The sequence below is a fragment of the Poecilia reticulata genome, linkage group LG9, assembly GCF_000633615.1.
Source record: "Poecilia reticulata strain Guanapo linkage group LG9, Guppy_female_1.0+MT, whole genome shotgun sequence".
NCBI lineage: Eukaryota > Metazoa > Chordata > Actinopteri > Cyprinodontiformes > Poeciliidae > Poecilia > Poecilia reticulata.
In genome coordinates this window covers 25,593,470-25,605,707 of record NC_024339.1, presented here as the reverse complement: position 1 = coordinate 25,605,707, position 12,238 = coordinate 25,593,470, and the positions used below count along the sequence as shown (strand labels likewise).

At 39.8% G+C, this 12,238-nt stretch overlaps 1 long non-coding RNA gene across 1 annotated transcript in view; it reads right to left on the bottom strand.

The window, feature by feature from the left end:
* LOC103470466 (uncharacterized) overlaps positions 1 to 11,738 on the bottom strand; it is a 27,857-nt gene extending 16,119 nt beyond the window's left edge. Inside the window, exon 1 of the long non-coding RNA XR_534494.2 lies at positions 11,059 to 11,738. This is a non-coding gene — a long non-coding RNA (uncharacterized LOC103470466). The remainder of the gene's footprint in view (positions 1 to 11,058) is intronic.
* Between the last annotated feature and the right edge of the window lie 500 nt (positions 11,739 to 12,238).

Sequence of the window (12,238 nt, the reverse complement as noted above, 5' to 3'; positions counted from 1 at the left end):
ACACACACACACACACACACACACACACACGCACGCACGCACAAAACTTTTTTAGAAAGTAAAACATAATTTCCATTTGTGTTTCCAAGTTGGTAGTCTATTCTTATGTGTTAGCATCAGAAAATGTCTATGTTTTTGTTTCCTTTGAAACAACTTTTTCAGTGTGAATTCTTTGAAGTATTCTCAAATATTCTCCCAAGCACGTTTTGCAGGTTGGAGATGATTGGGTGGGAGAAGGATGGAAGTGTGTGAATGTGGCCTGAAGATGAAATCCATCACTCCATCAGAGGAGCTGCAAAAAATAAAAAATAAAATAAAATAAAAAATAGCAACAGTTCGCCATGCCGTCCGTCCTTCAGGCTCCAAGTCAAACCCAACAGAATACATACAGTAGGTGGACGTCTGCTGCACCGAACGTGCGCATCAGTGCGCGCAAATAGACGCCGACCGACCGCGAGCAGTTTTACATTCCGCAGACCGGCTCGGTGTACAGTTGCACCCCATCAGCTGGTGGATGCTTTGGTAACAAGTTGATATAAGAGAAAAAAAAAAGTTTGAAAGAGAGCCCAAGGCAGTGACGGGGAGGAGGATTTGCTGTTGTGTGTGTGTGTGTGTGTGTGTGTGTGTGTGTGTGTGTGTGTGTGTGTGTGTGTGTGTGGAGGGAGTGGGGGGCTGTTTGATGGAGCTCTACAGCTTTGAGACAGCTTGTTAATTAAAACCCCAAGAGATGAGGCTCTGCAGCCACCGTCCATATCAGAGCTCTGCTAACTATACTGACAGCAAGTTACTTAACAAGCGTGCGCCTCAATCCCATACCTTTCTTTTTTTCTTCTTCTTCTTCTTTTTTTTTAACTACTATTATCGCAGCCGAGCAGCGAGATATTTTAATTCGTTAAAATCCCCACTGTGGCGGTGAAATATCTTGTTTTCTACTTAAGAATTTATGACAAACCTTTTCTTATTCTCTGTCATTCCAGGGGGATTTGAACCAAAATGGCTGCTTATGGGCTCCAAAATCCAGCAGCTTAAATTTGGCAAATTCGATTAAGAGAAGAAAGAAATAAACGTCAAAAAAAAATATGAGTGAATTAGTCTAGACATGGGATTCTTTTAGCTTTATATAGGGGTGTTAGGATTATTTCCGGGGGAAAAAAAATCTAGACAGCCTGAGGTATTAGCAAGCTAAGCAACAGGACTCCAAACCCTGAGAGGAGTTGAAGTGTTGCACAAATCGGATTTTTATTTAATTTTTTTATGTAGATTTCAGCCTTAAGTAAGGAAAACAAAAATGATTTATTCTTGAAGTCTAAAATCAAAGAGGTCAAACTGTTTAAAAAAAAAATTTAAATGAGTATTTTTGTTTCAAATTAATTTGACGTGTTTATACGTAAATTCCCATTCCACATGCAGAAATCATTTCAAAACTAATGAAAATGATCATAAACTGTTCTCTGTCTTCTGGTCAGCCATTGTTGCTTCAAAAAGTTACAGTTAGGAAGGAGCTTTTTAGACATTTCTTTTAATCATTTATAATCACTTTATCCCAAACATGATGATTTTAAACCGTTTCCTGGTACTTGTAAAGTCATCTCATGTGATTGATTGGGCCACTGTTACTTTTCAACCCATAACGCTACACGTGAATGATATAAAGGGGATTTTAGTCGAACTTGGTGCCTTCTGGACTGGCACTGCTCTGTGGCCTGAAAATAATCTGGATTGGTTGAAGATACAACAGGAAGTAAAAACAAAGAARAAAAAAAAAGGTACCCCCCCCCCCCTTTCCTCCCTTCCTCTTTTGTTACAGTTTCTTCTGATCAATTTCAATCGAGGTCATCTTATGCTTTATCCCCATGCATTATTCTACCTTAATTGAACCTGCAGCCCACCCTTTTGCCTGCGGGATCTTCGAGCCATTTCCAATTCTGTGTATATGCATGTCTGGGATGATGGCTTGTTAAGTCGAGGAAAACAAATACCAAGGAAAACCCCCTTTCTCTCTTTCTCTCTCTCTCTCTCTCTCTCTCTCTCTCTCTCCCCCAAACACTCAAAAATGTATGACAGGGTCCTTGCACATTGTTTGAGGAAAAATAATAATAATGTGCTCCAAGGTAACTCATGCGGACAGCAAGAGAGGAGTGAGATGTGGGCTTTAGCAGGGAATGAGGTGATACCTGGCTGGGGGGAAGCTGCAGGTGGAGAGGCCCCCTCTCCTACTGTATACAAGCGAGCCTGCTGTGCCAAACCACCCAGGTTACAGCAGAGGAGCGAGCAAGTGTGACTGCGAAAAGAGGGTGGGGTGGGGGGCTGGAGGGAGTCAGGAACAATCTGATAATGCAGCTTAATCAAAAGTGAAACCGTGCATGTGGCTGCACCGCAAAACTCTAGGAGGTAAGATTTGGTTCTCTGAGTCCACAGGATTCCAGTCAGCGTGCTTCCCTCGTCTATTTGTTATGAGAGATCTGATCAGTGCGGTTAATAAAAGGTTGTTTTCTCCGCAATCTGTCATAGATATGCTGTTTACAGTTGATGTGATATAAAAAAAATTATAATGCGGCATTAGAAGAAAGAAAAAGTCACTCAGTTGACCTCACGTATACGCAGTTTTATTTTCCACCTCTTCATGTGAGGAACAAAGACACAGTAAGAAGGGAGATAATAGATTTTTTTTTGTAAGCTGAAAAAATATGTTTTAAAGGAAATACGTATTTACTATCACCACTTTTTTTTTACTCAAAATAATTACACATCCCTCATAATGTGTGTTTTAATGTTCCATCAATTTGCCCTCTTAAAATTTTGGAATTTCGAGGGGGAAAGTGGTGCGCAAACTCTATTTAGGAATAAAATCTTCACATAGTCTTTCAAAAAAAAAAAAAAAAAACTGAGAAAGAGAGAGAAAATAAAAAGACCCTTTTCCCTTGGTGTGTGTTTCTTTGTCACTGACTGCTGTGTAGAAAAGGCTCCCGCACCGCACCTGATCTGTCTGCGGCTGCTCTGTGGGGCCACGGCGCGTTTTAAGACAGCTGTAAAAGGCTCTCAGAGTCTCCAACACATTCATCAACGTCAACACGACGAGGAGCCGCTATTTAGTGAAAGTGTAACTGCAGTAGCACATCAAAGAAGAAGGGGGGGATTATTTATTTATTTATTTATTTATTTATTTATTTATTTATTTATTTATTTATTTATTTATTTATTTATCTGATTGGTATTTTTGTTGGAACAGATAATCGAGAAAAAAATTCGGCCAAAAAAAATAAATAAATAAAAAAATTCTGGAACATGAACAAATACATTTTTCCCCCATAAAAACATTTGTCAATTGTAATTTTTCGAAGTTAAACTATGTTACTTTTTTTTCCCATGATACATTTTCCAACAAAACACTGTGCCGCCATAATCAAGAGCTTTAAAGCGTAAAATGTAACGTATCTCTTCTTCGTGTAATTAGCCTTTTCACCACTTTTTCTAATATTTCCTCTTTTTGTTATCGTTATTATATTAATATTATTGTTGTTGTTATTATTGCTATTAGCAATAGTAGCAGCAGCTGTAGTAGTAGGATTGTTACAATAAAATATACAATATTTTTTTAACAAAATCAATTTTTATTGTCAATAAAATATACAATAAATCGTTCAGCAAGGCTGCCTTTATAAAACAAATTATAAAACGCTCAAACACGGTTTGATAGTCTGACTATTGTGAGTTTGCAGAACAAATTACTGCCCAACTCCTCGCTCATCGATTAATGCCATTCCACTGCTTAACAAAACAAATCAAAATATATGGCTTCGTTGGATAATGTCATTTCAAAAGAGTGTAAAAATCGCCACCTTAAAATCGTGTAACAGTCTGCTGAAGCTGTGGAAACCCCTGGTTTAAAAAAAAAAAAAAAAAAAAAAAACAGAAAAAAGAAAAATGGGGAAGGTGCTCTGCTGCGCCGGGGACCGCGGCTCAGAGAGCACAGCGTAAGAGAAAGAGAGAGACTGTGGGGCGGTTCTTGTGTTGGAGGGTCCCACGACGCAGAGCGCCATCTAGCAAAGCGAGGTAGAAACAATCACAGACATCTCCGAGGGTCGGGTCTGAGCAGGAGGCTGCCTGTTTTACGCACACGGCGCAGGGGGAGCGCGACGACAAAACACAGGGGTCTAGCGCTTTCCAGACACTCGAAACTTTTTAAATCCAAATCACGGAGACATCCCAGATTCTACTGTGCAAAACTCTGATCCCTTTCCTGACTCCAAGTGGCTGATCATCCTAGTTAAAAAAAAGTGTGCGTGTTTAATATTTGCACTGAAACTAAAGTGAGAAGTCACCACAGGTAAAATAAAATATATATAAAATAGTAAGATCAGGAATCAAAGCTAAAACAACCTAAATAGAAAAGTGAGTGTTTTACATAAGTGCAGCTGATTCCCTTAACAAAACTCGATCAATGCCATCACTTACTTCGTATTTGCATTTTGTGCTATAAGCAAACACTACATCCTCTGCACAGTGTGTAGTTGTAAGTCTTTTCTTCTTCTTCTTCTTAAAGAATACATACTCCACTGGTGCCAATCAGTAAGTTCTGGTCAATTAATAAAGAAGAAATAAATAAAATAAAAACAGTGGCTCTGACCCTCTCCTCACTCACGCGTCGTATAATCCCCTCTTATCATCTTCATCGCGCTCATTTGCTTCATATACAAACACAGCTCAGTCTTTCTCTCCGTAGCCATCATTGCAGGTAATGATGGTCCAATAACAGCAGTGGCACTCTGAAAGACGCATGCAGTAGCAGCAATCCTGCGACTGCTACAAATAATAATGATAATAACAAGGGGGAACTCTAAGAATGATAGTGGTGAAAGCAAGGACGCGAGGGATGGAGGGACATGAGCTGTAATAGCGCGACGATCAATGCAGGGTTGTCTATCTGAAATGATCAAAGCTCAATTGAAACAGAGGAGCCTCGGTATCAACGTCCATCCGAGGCTATGATGGACTGGAAATGTTAGGAATCAGCTGCGTAAAATACGCGCAATAGACGCGGGTCGTTTAAAAGCTGAACTAATATTTCAGGTGCAGATAAAATGCTTAGAAATTATCCAGACTATGTTTTTTTTTTCCCTCTGAAAAAACAGATTTAACTTTTTTCTTACTGAATCAGCACAAATTGCGGCCAATCAGCTTTGCTGTTAGACTAATAAGTAAAAGGCACACAAAAAATGCCTCCTTTTGTTTCTTTGTGCGCTTTATTTATGCACAAAAGTTTCCTTGTTTGTTCCTGGTTGAAAATCAAGTTCAGACCTTCTGGACATACTTATAGTAGAGGTTCAGAAATGATTATTGCAAACAAATGACTAATCCGTTTGCTGCCACGCAGCCCACTTAATTTTATTATGTACACATAACGTTGCATTGATAAATGCCTTTAAATGTGCGAGAGCTCGTGTGTGCACGTCGTGGATACAAACCCCAACTATGAGAAGTAGATTGAGAAATTGGCCACCATAGCGGTAATATTTCATTAATTCATTAAATACAGGAGGAAAAATATTGATGTAGGGTTTCTATATTTTTTTATGATTATGTCATAGGTTCTGCTTTTGTGTTAATGGCGAAATAAGCTTCAGGTTATTGGTGACTTATTACTTTAGAAATACATCTTGAAATCTGACCAAAATTGGATCATTCTCATTAAAAATATGTAAAACATATAGCTCTCGGGTGTTTTTTTTATCATATATTTATGATACACATCACTGATATAGTCACATTTTGCTTCTTACGCTGTTATACCTCAGAGGTAAATCCTTGAAATTTTGCGCCATCTGAAAAAATGGCAGCGCAGAATCTAGTGATAAGAAAATTATAGGGCTGCTGCATCATATCAGGGGCATATAGCATCACCTTACAAACGTTTTCTATCTCTGTATATTATGATGCTGTTTAAAAAAAAACCCTGTAAGGGGAAACGAGGAGCTTTAAATGGGAACTCCTCATTTTAATTCATTTCGCATACAAAGCAAACAGAGGCATTAAAGAAGAGCCCCTTCTTTTTCTGTGCGTGCAGCCATGGACCTCTGTGATCCCCCTCCTCTGGTCCACATGTTGTGTTTCTCTGCTGTGCTCTCTGCAGGCCTGCTCCCAGGCACAGAGACCCGAGGTTTATATGGCCATACTCGCCTGCCGTCGTCGTCGAAAAGGAAAGAGAGTGAAGATGTGACGGGGCGTATTTGAAGTATGACGAGCTTTGTGGACCACTTCTTTTCATTCCCATTGCCTCAAATATACGCCCGCTTTCAAATAAGCCTCTTTTGCGCCCCCCCAGCCCCCATTCTCTCCCCTCCCTCCCTCTGTTCCACAACACACACACATATATACACCAACCAACCCCCTGCCACCTTGACATGAATGGGCGACTGACCTTTAGGGCCGTGTCCACTCTGCGGTCCAGTTTTATCCAAATAAGCCTTCTCTTCACCCCCTCCACACCCTCCCCCAGCTAGACTGCCTCATACGGTGCCAGTAATTCTTTACTGATATCATCAGCGGATGCAAATGAATTTGGACAGGGTGGGGTGCGAGTGTGTAGGGGGTGGGGGTGGGGGGATGTTGTTGATGGACAAAATACCACACTGGCTGCAGAATGCTTCATGTGGAGAGATGGGTATATTGAATCCGCTGCCACCCGAACCAGCGCGATTCAATATATTGCAGGGAGGAAAGGGGAGGGAAATAAAATACACATTCCTATTGGAGAAATCTTGGCTATAAAATACCACCGAGAAAAACAAAATCGGCATTCAAATGAGATGCGTTTATTTCTGCGTGGCCTTTGAAGAGGAGAGAGGGGTCGTGTCACTCAAACGAGGGAAAGGGCCACTCCGTTATAACCCCCCTCCCTCATCTCTCTCTCTCTCTCTCTCTTTCTGTCTCACCCTCCTCTTCCCGTCTTCTCTCGCTCAGACCGACCCCCACTCATTCTTCCCGTACGCACATTTTCAACTATAGCGCACGCTGGCTTTGGGGGGCGACACAGAAGCTAGATTAGAGCTTTGCTTCTTTAACTAGGGAAGAGGAGGCACTTCTATAATCACAGCGGCGGTATGTGGGGCCACAAAGGAGTCTGCAACCACGGGGTGAGGGGGTCTTCGGTAGAATGTTCCAAGCGCTGGCCGACCCTGAAGTAATAATAATAATATTATTATTATTATAATAATGAGAATAAACATGTGCTCCACCTGTCAATCAAAACGCATCATGTCGGGCGTAAAGAAGATATTGACATACGTAAGCACAGCAAAAAGCCGGTGTTAACATTTTCCAGGGCATCAACCCCTTATATGGCCTGGGTTAGGACGATTCTCACCACGGTAATTATTCTGTCTTCATATGGACAACAACACCTTTCTTGTTGACGCTTTTTAGAGTGTGTTTCTCTGAGCGCCTGCTGGCATCCTCTTCCTACTTCCCTCAAGCGCAGACGCGTAACATGGAGGCACAAATTTGATGGATGGCGCTGAGTAAGATGGGTAAAATAAAAAAAAAGAAGAAAAAGACACGTATTTATCAACGTGTCCTCTGAGGTGGCTGGGAGCTGGACAGGAAAAGATCCAGGTACAGGGGTTCAGAGGGAAACCTTACCACTGACAGGTGAGGCACACTGAGGCATATATGAGAGATGCATTGCTGTGGTTTATCATACACTATAAAAATGAACTCCTAGGAGTATCACATGTCAACTATTAAATCAGTTTTAATGACTGATCAAACGCATAAGTTTGTAATACTTTCTAGCTCCTTTCATTCAATAACAAATCCAAATGAAATATTTTCAGCAGAGACTGCCATTTATTTGAGCTTGAGAAGGCAGTGAGGGGGATAGTGTACATGGGTTTAGTATTAAAAAACACATGCCTTCTTCGTAACATGTGGATGCTGTTGTAGTATCAGTGCTTGGTAAGGTTTCTACTGCAGAGCAAGAATTCAAGTTTGTATCCAGCTGTAACTAGTTCAGCAATGGCAACGTCAACTAAAACCTGCAAGAAAACTGAGATCTGTAAACTCTGAGGCAGCTTTGGAAGGGAGGGAGAGGATTTTACATCTCAACTTTCTTTTGTTTTAACATTACATTTTAAAATGTTTATTAGCATATCAGAAAAATATTATGACAGCAATTTTTAGAGAGCGCTTATGCTTGCAAACTTGCTAGCAAACTGCTTCTTAACCATGAAGCTGTGATTGCCAACAACTAACAATACTGTTCATCTCAATAGTTCCCTTTCCCATTTCTTGTAATGGTAGATTCTAAATCTATCATGAAAAGGCAGGCAGTGGTAAATGATCACTATTTCAGTAACGTTTTAGGCCTGCACTCGTTTAGCGACAGAACAATCCTTAAGTAAAACCTGCTGGCAGCAGAGCTTCTTAACCTTGAGGTAATTGTTGCCGTTGAACAGCACATCCTAGCTTTGGCTTTCTGGAAAATAGTTTCCATTCCACCAAAGAACACTTAATTACTGATCTAGTACAATTTTATGTCTGAAATAGGTTAGCAACAATGCTAATGCTGAAGCCAAATGTGCTAGCAAACTGAGCACCTTAAAACTGATGCAATCATTGCAAATGAACGTCACATCCGAGCTCTTCAGATGCCACATTTTTCAATCAGACTTAAATTAATTATTTTTTTTCTTACTATTTCAGTAATTTATGATTGAACTCATACGGCAACAAGATTCATGCTAAAGTAAATCTTTCTAACAACCTTGACGTACTCAATTGCAATAAATGGTGTGTCTAAGCTTTGAGTGCCAGCTTTCTTTTTTGAATACATTTGAAAATGTATTTCTCATTTTGGTAATTGTTTATGCCTTAATCAAAACCAATTCTCCCTTTTGTTTCCCTTTTAAGGTGTGAGGAAGAACAAAATGAGCAAAGTTACATAAATTAATATTTTTAGAATGTATGTTGTTGGGGCTTCTTTTAGCTGCAAAACTTACATAAAGTCAACTTAGAAATACTGATTTAAATGTTCCCAAAATAAGGTTTCCAAATTGTTACACACATTTTATTGATTAAATTTCAACAGGTTTTTTTCAGTGTAAGATAGATAGATAGATAGATAGATAGATAGATAGATAGATAGATAGATAGATAGATAGATAGATAGATAGATAGATAGATAGATAGATAGAGAGAGAGATAGATAGATAGATAGATAGATAGATAGATAGATAGATAGATAGATAGATAGATAGATAGATAGATAGATAGATAGATAGATAGATAGATAGATNATAGATAGATAGATAGATAGATAGATAGATAGATAGATAGATAGATAGATAGATAGATAGATAGATAGATGATAGATGATAGATAGATAGAGATAGATAGATATAGATAGATAGATAGATAGATAGATAGATAGATAGATAGATAGATAGATAGATAGATAGATAGATAGATAGATAGATAGATAGATGATAGATAGATAGATACGTTGCACATGCAAAACAAAAGCCATATCACAGAAACTAAATGAGTGTATTAGTCAAATCTCCAACAAACGTCACTCGCCTGTGTTTAGAGCAGAGGTTGGATACCTGCTGAAAAGCTTGCCAATCCTTTGTCAGAGGATAATATGGGAGAGGACTGCATAGGGTGTGGGCTCAGTGGATTATATCTTTTCACGCATTATTCTGCTTGAGTGACTTGCTGAAAAAAAGCGCACAGGCACCAACAAAGATTGGTCAGGCATGAATGCGGCCTGTGTGTTTTGTCTATATAACATATTAATCTATCAAACCATGAAGTGGGAAGTTTTGAAGAGCACCGATTTTTTTTCAAATTTATATTTTTTTCAAATATAAATAAATATGTTTATTTATCATATCAAGTAAACACACACATGCGCATGCACACGGCTATGTTATTTTTTTGCTCAAATATGGTTGCTGTTTTATTGTATGCGATTTCTTTAAGGAAAAAACTCAATGAAAGTGGGTCAACAATAAATTCTAGGCGTTGATGTAATTGCAACAAAATGCTGCTGAGTAAAATATCGAGGAGCTCGCCGACTGCTGTGGCAGCACACAGTCACACCACACACACACGCACACATGCACACACACACACACACACACACACACACACACACACACACACACACACACACACACACACACGCACACATACACACACACACCATCTGGAGAGTATTAGAAAGAGAAAGCCGTAAATATTGCCTGAAAAGCCCAGGCGTTATCAGGTATGTAAGCCCAGGCCTTGCTGCATGCGCGGCCCTCCCATATGTTGACATAATCAGACTGTTGGGGATGTCTATTAAAACGTGTCTGAATTTAATAAATGAACACAGTGATTAAATTCAATTTGTTTGCTGCTGCTCACCGGATGACTCCCGGTGTGCTTACATTTTTTTTTTTCTCTTTTGGAAATGGTGGATGGTGGTCTGGACGCTGCGCGACTCCAGTGTTTGTTAAAGTTTGCAGAGGAAGCAACAGGTTTTGGCATAAACGCTTGCTCCTGCATCTGCAGCCATCATCGGGTCTTTTTGCATTTGTCTCTCGTACATATTGGCTAAGGCTCATTCTCCTGACAGAAGAAGTTAAAAGTTAAAGTTGAGCTGCTCGCTTAAAACATCCTATTCAGTTTTTCCTCTTTAAGCCTAAGCATTTCTTTCTTTCTTTTTTTTTTTTTTTTTTTTTACTGCTTTCCTGTTTGGTATACAGTGTGGTTTTTGCCTCACCAGCATCCACGCAAACAACTGTTGGTTGGTTGGCAGCAGGAGAAGAAAGTTGCACACTCGAGTTTACAGACACATAAACGTGCGTACACCCGAACATACAGCCACATGCCCTTTGCGCTCTCACACTTCCCTCTGTCTTTCTCACCCACTCCCCCTTGAACACACGCACACACCAAACAGGACAGACAGACACACACACATGCACGCACTCACTCAGACGCACACACAGAAAAAGTGAGAGAGAGAGAGGGAGAGAGAGCGAGAGAGAGACAGAGTGTCAGGATGAGTCTTACTTTTCCCCCCTTTTCCTCCCATGAATCTTCATCCATCCGTCGCTGACAGAACTTGACTTGGTCCAGCCGCGTCTTCCTCTTCAGCGCTTAGAAATAAAGTCCGCAGTAAAGTGAATTGCGCTTTAATTATTATATGCATACACTTATGTACGTGTCTGGGTTGCGTCCCGAACCCAGAAGGCTTTGGTAGAGGAGGGAGAAGAGTGCAGATTGAGACATATTGAGCTCGCTTTTAAAAGGATCATTTCATCATGTGGGAGGTTGGGACACACAAAGTTTGGACCCGTGACTGGCATTCCGGAGAGAGACATGCATATTTTAAAAACAACAAAGCAAGACAGAGACCAAGGGGGGCCCGAGTGGGGTGGAGTGGAGAGGGAGAGGAGGAAAAAAAAAAGAAAGAAAAAAACTTGGAAAGAAGTTACTATCAGCTGAACAGCTGTCATTATTGGGCGAAACTACAGCGCATATTAAGATATAATCGTCTGAACAGGAGAGAAGAGAGGGGAGCTTGTCTGCAGAAATTCGTTGAAAGATTCTTTATTACACATGTTAACTTCGGGCTGCGTTTTTTTATTATTATTATTTAATTGTTAAAGTAGATTAGAATTAAAAAAATGTTAGAGTTTTAAATATTTGAAATGTACTTTTTTGGCATATTTATTGCATTTCGAGAGAATCGTAGATAAATAGCCCCACTTGGTTAAATAAAATAAAATAAAATAAAATAAAATAAAATAAAATAAAATAAAATAAAATAAAATAAAATAAAATAAAATAAATACATTCAAAAGTTCAAAATCCTTCCATTCTTTAAATAAAACATTAGGTAATCACAGACTTGATTTTTCAGCCTCAAATGTCCAAGTCTCGGGTCGCAATTTAAAACGTCTCCCACTTCTATTTTGTCACGTCACACACAATTGTATCTCTCTCAAGCAAAGCCGGTGCGCTTAGCGCTGTCACTTCTGCACAGCTTTTACAACATCACCCCCCCGCCCCCTCCCCTACTTTCTCTGCCTTACTTTACTACAGGCTTTTTCTCCCCTCCTTTCTCTCTCTCTTGTGCAAGGGTCCATTCGTGCAAAAAGGAGTGAAGAGGGCATAAATAAAAATGCGCTGGCTGTGACGAGAGATCTGTCCGCTGGAAATGAAGGGCCGGGTGGGGGGAGACGAAGGG